Source organism: Plectropomus leopardus, chromosome 4, assembly GCF_008729295.1.
Source record: "Plectropomus leopardus isolate mb chromosome 4, YSFRI_Pleo_2.0, whole genome shotgun sequence".
Classification (NCBI taxonomy): Eukaryota; Metazoa; Chordata; class Actinopteri; order Perciformes; family Serranidae; genus Plectropomus; species Plectropomus leopardus.
The window spans coordinates 30,169,899-30,181,582 of record NC_056466.1 but is presented as its reverse complement, the minus strand read 5'-3'; positions in this window follow the sequence as shown (position 1 = coordinate 30,181,582).

Sequence of the window (11,684 nt, the reverse complement as noted above, 5' to 3'; positions counted from 1 at the left end):
CCTATTTTCACACTTCCTCGGTCTGCTGTGATGATGATGACAGCTTTCTCTCTGTCTTGGCAGGAGTCCCCCCCAGAAACCCGTTCACAATCAGTTTGCGATGCGCTTCACAGTCTTTTCCAGCTCTTATCAACATCATGATGGTACAGTGGTCTCACTTTTCCCAGATCTAATCAACTTTATGTTCCACTAGGAGTCAATTAAACGCCTGTAATGTGGTGATGTGCAGGAGCAAACATTTACAAGCCCCAACACGACTTACACCCCCACCAAGATTAATTATATTAAATGTGTGTTATCAGCAAGGGTGTAGGTTTCATTTCAGTAATGCTGGGGACAAGTATGAAATGTGGGGATGGAAGGAGCTGGGGTTCCTTTGCCAGAAAACTTTGAGCATGAAACATTTAATTTCCTCCATTCTGGTGAGTTTCCAAGCATCAGTTTGTGCATTTTCTACATTAATTTATGGTATAGCTAAATGTCTTTATTTTTGTCAAAGTCCTATGCGGTCAAGTTTTTCTTATTCATGTTCAGGCTGTTCTAATTCCAAACTTCCAAAGATCCCCGCATTCATCACTGTATCCAGGTCTCTTCAAACAGTACATCCATGATCATAACCAAGACTTCAGCCTGTTTAATCCATGGACCGTAACCAGCTTTCTTGTGCTGCGTTCAGATTCCTTTTACAAGCATTAAAACCTCTGAAATCTGAAAAAACTACTGGTTTCTTTTAAAAGAAAAATCTAGGGAAAAAAGCCAATCACCAACTTGGCATAAGGTGCCTGGCAAACTGCAAGAAATTAGGAAAAGATGACAAGAAAATGACCTGAAAATCAATTTTTTTGTTTTTGAAAAGGAGAGATAAATTGTTAGAAGTGTATTTAAAAAAATAGAGGAAATTGTCAGAAAATATAATAATATTTATGTGTTCAGTGTCATGTCTTGGAAATATGAGCACATTTGTATATTAGCACTTTTTTTCAAGTCATTCCTTTTTATTTATTCTTTTTTTATTACATTTTTGTGCTATTTTTTTAAGTTGCTCATTGTCTTCTACTACTGTTTTTTTAAACAACAATTAATATATAATACATTTATAATAAAACATAGTTAACTTAAAAACACACTGACCGGTTTTCAATCAAAATGAAACTTTATTCCTCAAATGTTTTTGCCTTCATAGCCAACCACATTCCCATTTTTCAATAGATTGTCACAAATGTATTATGTGCCATAATCCCCAGATGTAGGAACCCCCAAATTTGTTCTAATCTTATCTAATTTGTTATAGTGTCCTTCAAATTAGTTTTTCCTCCCACACCATTGCAGAAAGTCCTGTTCGTAGGATCATCAACTGTGTAAACGAAATAGAACCTGCAATCCAGGAAATCCTGCACACTGTCGCACACATGTGCTCTCTTTATTTGGTCACTTTAGTCACACCCGATGAACCTGTCTGAGAGCCTCCTGGGCAAAAATGCCTTAACCATTTAATTGCTTAATTATGCATTATTGGTATGAAACACCAAACCAAATTTGCAGTTAATAAAAGAATTGCAACAAAACAACCTGGGATCCCTGAGGTGCCTGGGGTCCCATGTGGGGCAGTAGCGTGCTTTTGGTGATCCATATATAGTAAAAAGGTCTACCTAGCAAATATTGTGATGTAAATTACATGGTTAAAATTGACCAACATTGTGCTGCATTGTGCTCCTCCTTCCTTATTTGCCATAAAAGTACATCACAAAATGTACTTCAAAGATGAGATGTTGGACAATTGGATTGAAGCAAAATTTAAATGCTTAAATTGAAACAAAAAACGCTTTTCAAAGGAGACTCATTGGCAAAACTTGTGGCTGAGAAGTCACTTAATTCACTTTATGCCTTGAGGCTGGCTTTGCATATTTAAGTGTGTGTGTTTGCATGGGTTTGGTTATGTTTGTGTTTTGTGTGTGATTCATCTTTTGGTCTGTGTGCTTCCTGTTGTTCTAAAGAAATATTTGTGAGAGGACAGTGGAGCCGTTGAGTTTTTCCTTGTACACACCCAACTGCATCGCCCTGTGGCTAAGGGTGCCCTTTTCAGCACATGATGGCAAGATGAGGCTGACCAAACCAGAACAGGAGGCAGAACTTTCACCGAGATTGATTTTTCTTCACTTAATACATTGTTTTTGCAGTATAATTCTCTGTGACTAGTGAAGGTTTCAGTGGAACATCACCATATCCGACTTCTGCACAAACACACACACACACACACACACACACACACACACACACATTCAGACTGGAGGTCAGCTTTGGGTTCTTTTGGACCCATTTTTTTTCATGATGTCTACGCAAAGAGGACCAATTGCCTGCTTTTTTATTAAAGTTAAGTAGAATTATTGAGATACAACACTATTTTCCCAGTCAAATTATGCCAAATAAACTGTTACGTGGAAGTTGTTTGAAAACAGTTTTATGATCAACTAATCTGTGACATGCACCCTTTGGGGTGTGAGGGTGGCAGAGGGAGGGGTGAATGGTTTTGACCAAGAAGTCTAGACTGAAAGGGGGCTTTCGTCTGCAACCATGTGCTTTACAAAGATGTTTTTGCAGACAGAGATGCCTCAAAGGGATATTTCATTTTTGTGACACAAAACGTCTAGTTGTTCCTCACCGAAGAGCTGTATATATGATGTAAAGGCTCATGAGGACATGGAGCCTGAGAGTTTAAGCCAAATATTTATTATATGGACTTAGCCTCAGGAAAATTGACATAAAAGGAGCATTCAGAGCATTCATATCCCATCAAGCAAGTATTTGTTTTGTTTTGTTTTTTTGTTTTAAATTATTTCTCTCTATCTTCTTGGCTTATTTCCTCTCAGATAGACTGATGATACCATTTACACATTTTCTCATTCCACTACATCTACAGAATTCTGCAGATTTCCATTATCATCATCACTGAAAACTGTAAAGAAAAAAAATCAGCAATAAAGGTTTTTTAAAAAAGCATCCTGATCAGAGAATCTGTGTGTTAACTGAAATCGGAGCTTCTCTATTCATTGTTGTGGTAGATTGGGTAGGTTGGGGAGCACATTTTCTTTAGTCCCTTTAAGTCCCATTGTGTGTATCGCTATAGGTAATCATTGCCGCTCTGCACTGTCGTCATATGGTGGTTACGACTGATAAAGTTTTTGTAAGTTGGTAAAGGAGGCGCAGGTCGAGCTCTCTGCAAGTTCTTTTCTTCCTCAGCAGCATTTTGTGACTCGCAGGGTGAATAATTTATCAGTTGATCCATTCAGAGCTGATCAGATCAGATCGGTGGATAAGAGCAGCAACTGCTGTGAGTGAATGCTTTGTGAAACTGCAAGTGAAACTTTTAGACTCAACAGAGGTTCACTTTCAGAGAATTATAGTTTCACTTTCACAGCACATAATGTTCTGCTGCTCCATCTGTGCCCAGAGTAAGCTCTGCACTCCGAGAGTGTCGAGAAATTAATAACTGAACAGTATTTCAATACTGAACGGTCCAGCTTCAAAAATAGAAAATCTATCTGACGTGGCAGATGCTTTAATCATGGCACCACAAATTAATGAATTTTTGGGAACCAAAAAAAAACCAACTCACGATGTTCGCATAACAGTAGTGGACGGAAAAGCACATAAACTCAGATTTAATTATGTCTGTTTTATGATAATTTGGTTCATATTTGCCCTACATTTGGATGGAAATTCAAGTATAGATATGCTCTAAATGTCATTTACAGTTCTGAATATCATATGCAGAATATAGGGAAATTATTTTTCAAGTTGTGGTGGAAGCTGCAGGATGAAGCCTTATTCAACTGACAAACATGAGAGTGGTATCAATCTTCTCATATATATATTATACTGCCAAAAATGAATGAAGTCTTTACCCCAAAAGTTGAACTTTTGCTTCACTGACAGATTGACTCCAGCAACAGTCCCTCTGCTGAATATTCTGCATGCAGACAAAGGAAACCTGCACCTCAGGGTGTCAAAGTACAATCCACCTGTTCACCAGCTCGTAGTCCAGCTGCCCACACGTCCTGTGAAGACGTCACCGTGTTTGTTTCTGTGTGTGAGTGTGCGTCCATCAGGATCATCCATATGTCTACTGTCCACCGAGTTCACATGTCATTTGAGCAGTTTATATGCCGTTCCCTATTACATTATTCATCATTGAGGCCAGCGTCTATTGCAGGTCTTGGCTGACTCACTATGACTTGGTGTGTGTGTGTGTGTGTGTGTGTGTGTGTGGACCCACAGCATGACTCACTCAGTGCTTTTAGACAGATGAGGACAGCGGTCTCATGGAGGGCAACGGAGGTTTTATACAAGAAAAATAGCCACTTAGATTAGATTACGTAATGAAAAACATTCCTCACTCTCTCTCTGTCTGTCGTTCTCTTTCACCTTCCCCTCTCTCCCTGCTTTCTCCTTTTCAATGACGCACACACACACACACACACACACACACACACACACGCACCCTAACTCAATCACCTACAAATGGATCTTCACACCCTCAGGCAAGCACGCACCTACACCTTCTTTGCCTGTTTCCACAAAACCACAGGAGACAGACAGGAAAACACACACTTTAGACACACACGTTTCAGCTGAAAGAATATCTCATTGTTTCTCCTGTCAATGATTGGCCAGAAGCTCAGCATAACCTTTTTTTCAGATGCAATCCAACGCTGTTCTCTGTCTGCTGACTTAGCATTATGAACCTGATATCTGTGTCCATTTGTCTCCATCTCCTTCAGTACAGTCAGTGCAGTGGAGGATGGTTTTTTATTTTTTGGACCAACTCTGTGCGGTTGTTAAGTGTCCGTCCATGGTTCAATTGTGGTGTTTCACATATCAATTATGACCCATTGAACAGATCGGACTAAGAGGTGGTGGGTTTAAAAAATAAAAATAAATAAATAAAGAGCATTTTCCTCAGGGAAACAAGGCAAGTCCTTATGTTCACTTTGATGTTATTTATTTTTGATTGAATGACATGAAGGGAGCATTTAGAAAACATTTAGAAAATAGCTTGAAATTTTAGGGTAACATTCTCCACAAACTGCACAAAAATATAAAGGACAAAAAAGTTTACATATCATGTTACATCGCATTTTCATTAAAAAAATGTTCCTCAATAACATGTTCTGAATGTTACATTGAAAACATTCTTGCTTTGTTCTCATGTAATACTGTGAGAATGTTTTATAAAAGAGCTTTCTATGATCTGTTACCTCTCAGCATCACCATAACATCCTCTTAGTCAGCATTTATCCTTACAGGAACATTATTTGAAATGATAAACACCCTTAAAACGTTCTTTGAACATTAGATTAAAGTGTTTTCTTTAGAACATTATTGCAACCTATAGTTAACGTTAGCCCGTGTTGTGGAAATGTTCCCTGCTAACTGGGTACATAATGTTTAAAGGTCTCGTGTGTAAGGTTTTGTGGCATCTAGTGGCGAGGTTGCAGAACTGAAACTGATCCAGGGTGCCATGTTTGTAGGGGAACTAGGCTGGCAAAACAAGAGCGCAAATGGCTCTATATGAGCTAGTGTTTGGTTTGTCAGCTGTCATGTCTGTACAACCAAAACAAACTAAACAGCCGGCAGCAAGTCAGCTTAGCTTAGCACAGAACTTTTAAACAGCTAGCTGAGCTATGCCCAATGGCAACAACATTTTTTTATGAAAATGTAATTTCTTTTTATAACCCATTTTTTAATATTTATAGAGAGGAACGGTCAGGGAACTAAAAGAAAACTGTGTTTTGCAGATAATCCCCCGATACAAAACTACAGAGAAAAATCAATTATTTCTCAAACGTTAATTGCACATGAGCGGAAAAAAAATGCATTACCATTATCACATTTGCAACTAATCTCATATATTGGGAACTGAAATTAATCAAGCCTGAAATTATTTTCACAACAGATGGATATTTGTATTGCAAAACAAAAGAGTAGAAACTGCCTTGTTACAATAAACTGTCACGTATGGCAACCCACTGTTTAAATAACCATATGTTTGATTCAGAGAGATGACGTGGATTGAATATGTGCCAGGCCACATATGTGAGTAAGCTAATATCAGCGTGTGTAATTACTGATAGCCCAATGATCGCCCTCTGTCTGGATAAACCTGATTAGCATCGACTTGGCTGTAAGATGCCCTAATCCACCGTAAGGAGAGAGGGATGGACGCAGGGAGGGTGGGAGACAACTAGAGACAGAGAGAGACGGGATGGTCCAGAGTGCGAAGGGAAAAAGAATGAGAAAGGGAAAAGAAATGCAAAAGATGATGCAAGAGGATGGAGGGGTGGAGTAAGAGAGGAGGGAGGAGAATGTCATGGAAAAACAAGTGAAGAGAAGCATCAGACTACGTCAGAGCAGCAGGTCACCGCCTGAGGGAAAACCAGAGGAGCAACACATGAACTGTAGCCTAATTTATTTCAATGAATTTTTTGCAAAAAAAAAAGTTTTCTTTCGTTCAGTGATTGTAGACTGTTATAGTATAATGTAAATAGTAACTCATTATTCTGAGACACTAAGTAATTATTTAGGAACGTTTCACATTAATGAGATTTTCATGAGATGCTGAGTCTTCATTTTGAGATACTGAGACATTCGAAAAAAAGTTTCTCGTTATTTCAAGATACTAATTTGTTTTTTTAACAAACATTCTCAATTTTTTTGAGTAAATTTCTCATTGTTTTAAAAAATATTTTCTGCATTTAAGATACGATGTCATTATTTTGAGATACTGAGTCATTATTTTAAGAAGGTATGTAATTGATTTAAGGTACTAAGTCTTACATTTCACCGCTTAGCTCTTTATTATTTGGAAAGTGTGTCATTATTTCAGTGGGACATTATTTTGAGATACTTTCTTACTGTTTTAATGATGTTTATCATTGGTTTGGTATTTTGAGAAAGGTTCTCAGTATAATGCCTTAAAGGATCTTCTTTCTTGTTGGCATTGGGCTAGTCTGAATTACAGGCTGCAAATCTTGGGCAAATCAACTATGGGCAATTATAGCCATGGAAGTCAAACAAATCTGAATTTGAAACATTTGAGTATCAGCATAGAAGAAGGAGTGGGAAGATTAAATACAGAAATATCGGAAAAACGTACCAAATGAGGGAAGGAGAAGGGGAAGAAAGGGGGAGGTACTGCGATCTGAGAGGCAGACGTGTAAAAGACAGAGAGGAGGAAGATGAGGTCGGGGAGACAAAGTGAAGGAAATAAATGCAATTTCCATAATTAGTTTAACTGAGAGACCATAGGCATCCCTCTCGCCCTCCACTGTCTGCCTGAGTGTGTGTGCTGTGAACATACAGGGAACCACACATAGGCATCAATGTATGATGTGAGGCAATAGTTGTTATATGAATCTCTGTGTGGAGGGAGAGTAGAAATCAATGTACTCTCAAATGTAAAATTACCACCGTGTGCACGTTGTGCTCGCTTGCATCCATATCTTTGTGTATGTGCTTGTTCTCTTGTTGATTTCAGCATGAGATACATCAGTGCATGTGTGCATGTCGTCCACGCCTCTGTATAATTACCACTGTAAAGAACTGATAATAACTGAAGTGGTGAAGAAAAGTGAGAGTGAGAGAATCCACAGATTTCCTTGTCATTTACTGACAAAGCTAAAGTGGCTCCCACTTAACTGGTCAAAGGCCATAAATGCATTAACAATCCTCTTTGCATTAACAGGGGCAACTTCTTGTGCAAACAGAACCACAGCAGCAATCAGTTTGCTGATGATGAGGATGCAGCTGCAGCTTGATTTCATGAACAGATAAAAGGGTGCAGTGAAGCTCTGTGTGATCTGTCTCATTCAGAGAAATCCTGTCATGACATTTCTATGGAGTCATTCATTTAAACCTCATGCAGGATGAGTGGAATGTGTGAGTTTTGTACAAAACTGGTGGAGAAAGTCAGTACATTTTTTAAATAGAAATTAAATTAAGAATCACTCATAAGGCATTAAATGGATTGGCTCCAAGCTCCAAGACCTACTAAGCTGTTACATTCAAGGGTGCGCACTTAGGTCAGTAGAAACAGCTCCTCTGATCATGACAAAATTACTAAATGGGATTAACTGCAGGCCCAGGAGCCCACAGTGTCAGGCGTCCCCTTGGTCTTCACTTGGAAAATATTAAATGTCAAATGAAAACGTACAGAGACCAGAAAAAGACTCAAAATGACCACAACAAGATGCAAAGGAACTGCTAGGAGACACTAAATACATGCAAAAACAGGCAACACAACCATATAGAGAAACAAACTACTATGAGGAGACACAAAACAACCACAGTGAGATATAAAATAACTGCAAAGTGTCAGAAAATGACAAAAAAGAAGAGTGGTGTCTCTCTCAAAGAGACACCATACAGCCACTAGGAGACAGAAAATGACTACTAAGAGACACAAAACAACAACAGTGAGACACAAAATGACTGCAAAGCATCACACAAAACGACCAAAAAAGACAGACAATTACCTCAAAGGGACACAAAAGACACAACATGACTACAAGGGACACAAAAAAACATAAAATTACCTCAAACAGACACCAAACAACCACAAGGAGAAACAAAATGCCTTAACAGTGACACAAAACAACCACAAAGTCACACATAATGGCTACAAAGAGACACATAATGGCTACAAAGAGACACATAATGGCTACAAAGAGACACATAATGACTACAAAGAGACACAAAACCACTTAAAGATGCACAATGACTACAAAGAAACACAAAAGGACCAAAAGGCCTTTGTGTTGTGCTCCTGTGGAGGAGAGGTGGTGGTTCCCTTTGTATATCTGTGCCCAGAGGCCCATTGTCTCTAACAGTAATTGGGTTTGTGACTAGAGATGACCGTGCATTTTCTGTCAACACCTAAGCTCCCGTCCACGAGCGTAACACTCCTCTATTATCTTTTTAAATACAGGAAAGAAGGCAGTGAGCAAATAGAAGAAGACACAACCTCTAATCAAGAAATTGGTAAAAAGAAAAAAAAGTACAAGACAATTACCCCACAATAAATTACCTGGAAAAAACTGTTTAAAAAGTATCATAATCCTGTAATATGATCTTAAATATCTAATTATGATGATTAGAACTTCCTATAGCATTTCTAAAACAATTCTCTAAATCTGCTAATTTCTTGCTAATTGCAGAACACTTCTAGCCAAGTTGCTCATTGCCCTTTTTTTCTCCTGTTGCTCTCTCCTGAAAGTAATCAAACCAATTTGCTCAGGGTTCAAAGGTCTAAATACCTGTAAAAGGCATCTGAGTGCACCACAAGAAAAGCAATGTCCATCTATGGTTTCAAAGGGTTAAACTGACTTTTAGTTAATTTGCATTATTGTATATTTCTTGCTCTTTCATTCATCTTTTCATTCAATTCAATCTTGTTTTAACTGTCGTTGTATAATTTCATTAGCGTGTCTCTGCTTAATCACTTTTTAAGTTTGTTATAAAGTCATTAAGCAGCGGTATAATGTTATTAAAAGCTGTATACTGAGAATATTGTCTCTTTTGCAGATACGCCCTGCTTTACATCCACACAGATATAGCTATTACACCTTGTTTCCTGCCGAGAACTAACCGCAGTCTTAATGCTGGCTGCTGGATCGGGGTAGGGTGCTTTGTTTATTTCCTGTGCAGTCCAGTGATTGTGTGTTTGTGTTGCCTGTTTTTGTAGTTATTTTGTGTCTCTTTGCAGTTACCTTGCAGCTCTGTGTGGTTATTTCAAGTCCTAATTTAAAATTTTAAAATGTATTTTCCTTACTTTTATGCATTTTACACACTTTTTTTTTTTTTTTTTTTAGCTTTTTTTTAATCAATAATATTTGTTTTATTTTCCATCTTACGTTGGGCATTCTATTTTTTATCCTTATTTTTATCTTACTTTTATCTTTACGAGTATCATCAAGTGGGTTTTAGCCATGTTAAGATGTGTTCTATCTATTCTGTTCTGATCGTTTTTTTATTTTTACTCACAGGTTTTATTATGTCTCTCTATGTCTTCTATGTCTTATGACACTTGGTGCATGTAGTTTCTTTGTTGTAAAGCATGTTGGGCTGCATTTCTTGTATAAAAGGTACTATACAAATGAAGATGATGATGATGATGATCATCATCATCATCATCATCTCCAAACTACTAAGATCATCATCTTAGTAGTTTGGAGCTTGGAGCCAATCCATTTAACCCCTGATGTGTGATTCTCAGTTTAACTTCCTTTTACCTGTGAAACATCAGCATGTTAGCATTGTCTTTGAGAGCATGCTGACATAAGCATGTAGTTCAAATGCATAGCTAGCATGCCTGCAGACTCCTGTTGTTGTAAGGGCCCTCTACAACACAGATAATCATGATTAAGTAATAATTCACCAACTTGTTATTTTGATTTCATATCATTATTTTACGCCATTTTAATTTTTTTTTGAGTGGCGTGCTGAGGAGAATGCAAGTTCCAAACGCAGATAATGCTGCACAAATTGGGAGTTTTGCTGTTATTTAAAAGGCCCCCGCTTACTTTAATTGATCGAGACTTCTCGAAGGTTTGGGATTTATTGTTCACTATGGAGGCATGTGAGAAAAACAAAGCTTTCTTCACCAGTTCAAAGTAACACAGGGTGAGTAGTTGGTATACAAGTGTTCACTTTATGGGTGAAATATCCCTTTAAAGCTCATGTTTTTAGAAAGACATGTTTACTAATTACATGTATGGGTGTGATGTGTGTGATACTGTCACACGGTTGAAGGTTATTTGCCTTTGGATCAACAGGAAGAGGCCCTGTGGCCCCAAGGGATGGGGTTCCCTGGAGTTTACATGTCATAAGACCATGACTGGGGACATTTCTTGGAGGAGAGTTAAGGAAATCGGTCAAAATTCCTTTACTTTGAAGTTGTTGCATCACACAACAGAGGGGTAGGACAGTATGTATTTGCCAAACAATGTATGAATATATATACTATATATATTATATATATATATATACATATATATATATATGAAGTAGCCTTCAATTAACAACAATAGTGATGAATTAAAGTAACATGGTGTGATTAATGGCAGCAAGTCAACAGGAATAGTGTTCACAGTGTACACAACAATAATGTATAATGTGCTTAAGCCATTAGTGTTGTCTGTATAAATGTATTATCATAACAGAAACTTTGCTGAACAGTTAATTCACTCATACATTATAAATAACGCTGTAACACCAGAACATTATAAGAGATTATAATTTTACAGTTTTAATGCATGGAATTTTTAATATGCCAATATTATCTGTCACTGTTAATAAACAAATAAATTATGTTATTGTAATATTATTCTGTACATAGAGAAATATATACATAAACATAATTTACATAATCATATGACCTATTTATATCCCTTCAGTATTAATTTTTTTGCAGCATTTTCAGAACAATTTTACTTAGGGAAACTTTTATTAATTTTATTTTTTATTCTTGGTCGTTGGTGCTTAATATATATATTTATATAATATTTGTAGGGGCTAAACATCTCTTTTCTCCCACATATTTCTGTATTAAGCAGCCCCATGTATTCTTTACCTTCATTGTTGTCCATCTTTCTGTCTATTTCTGTGTAACTACATGAGAGACATGCAAA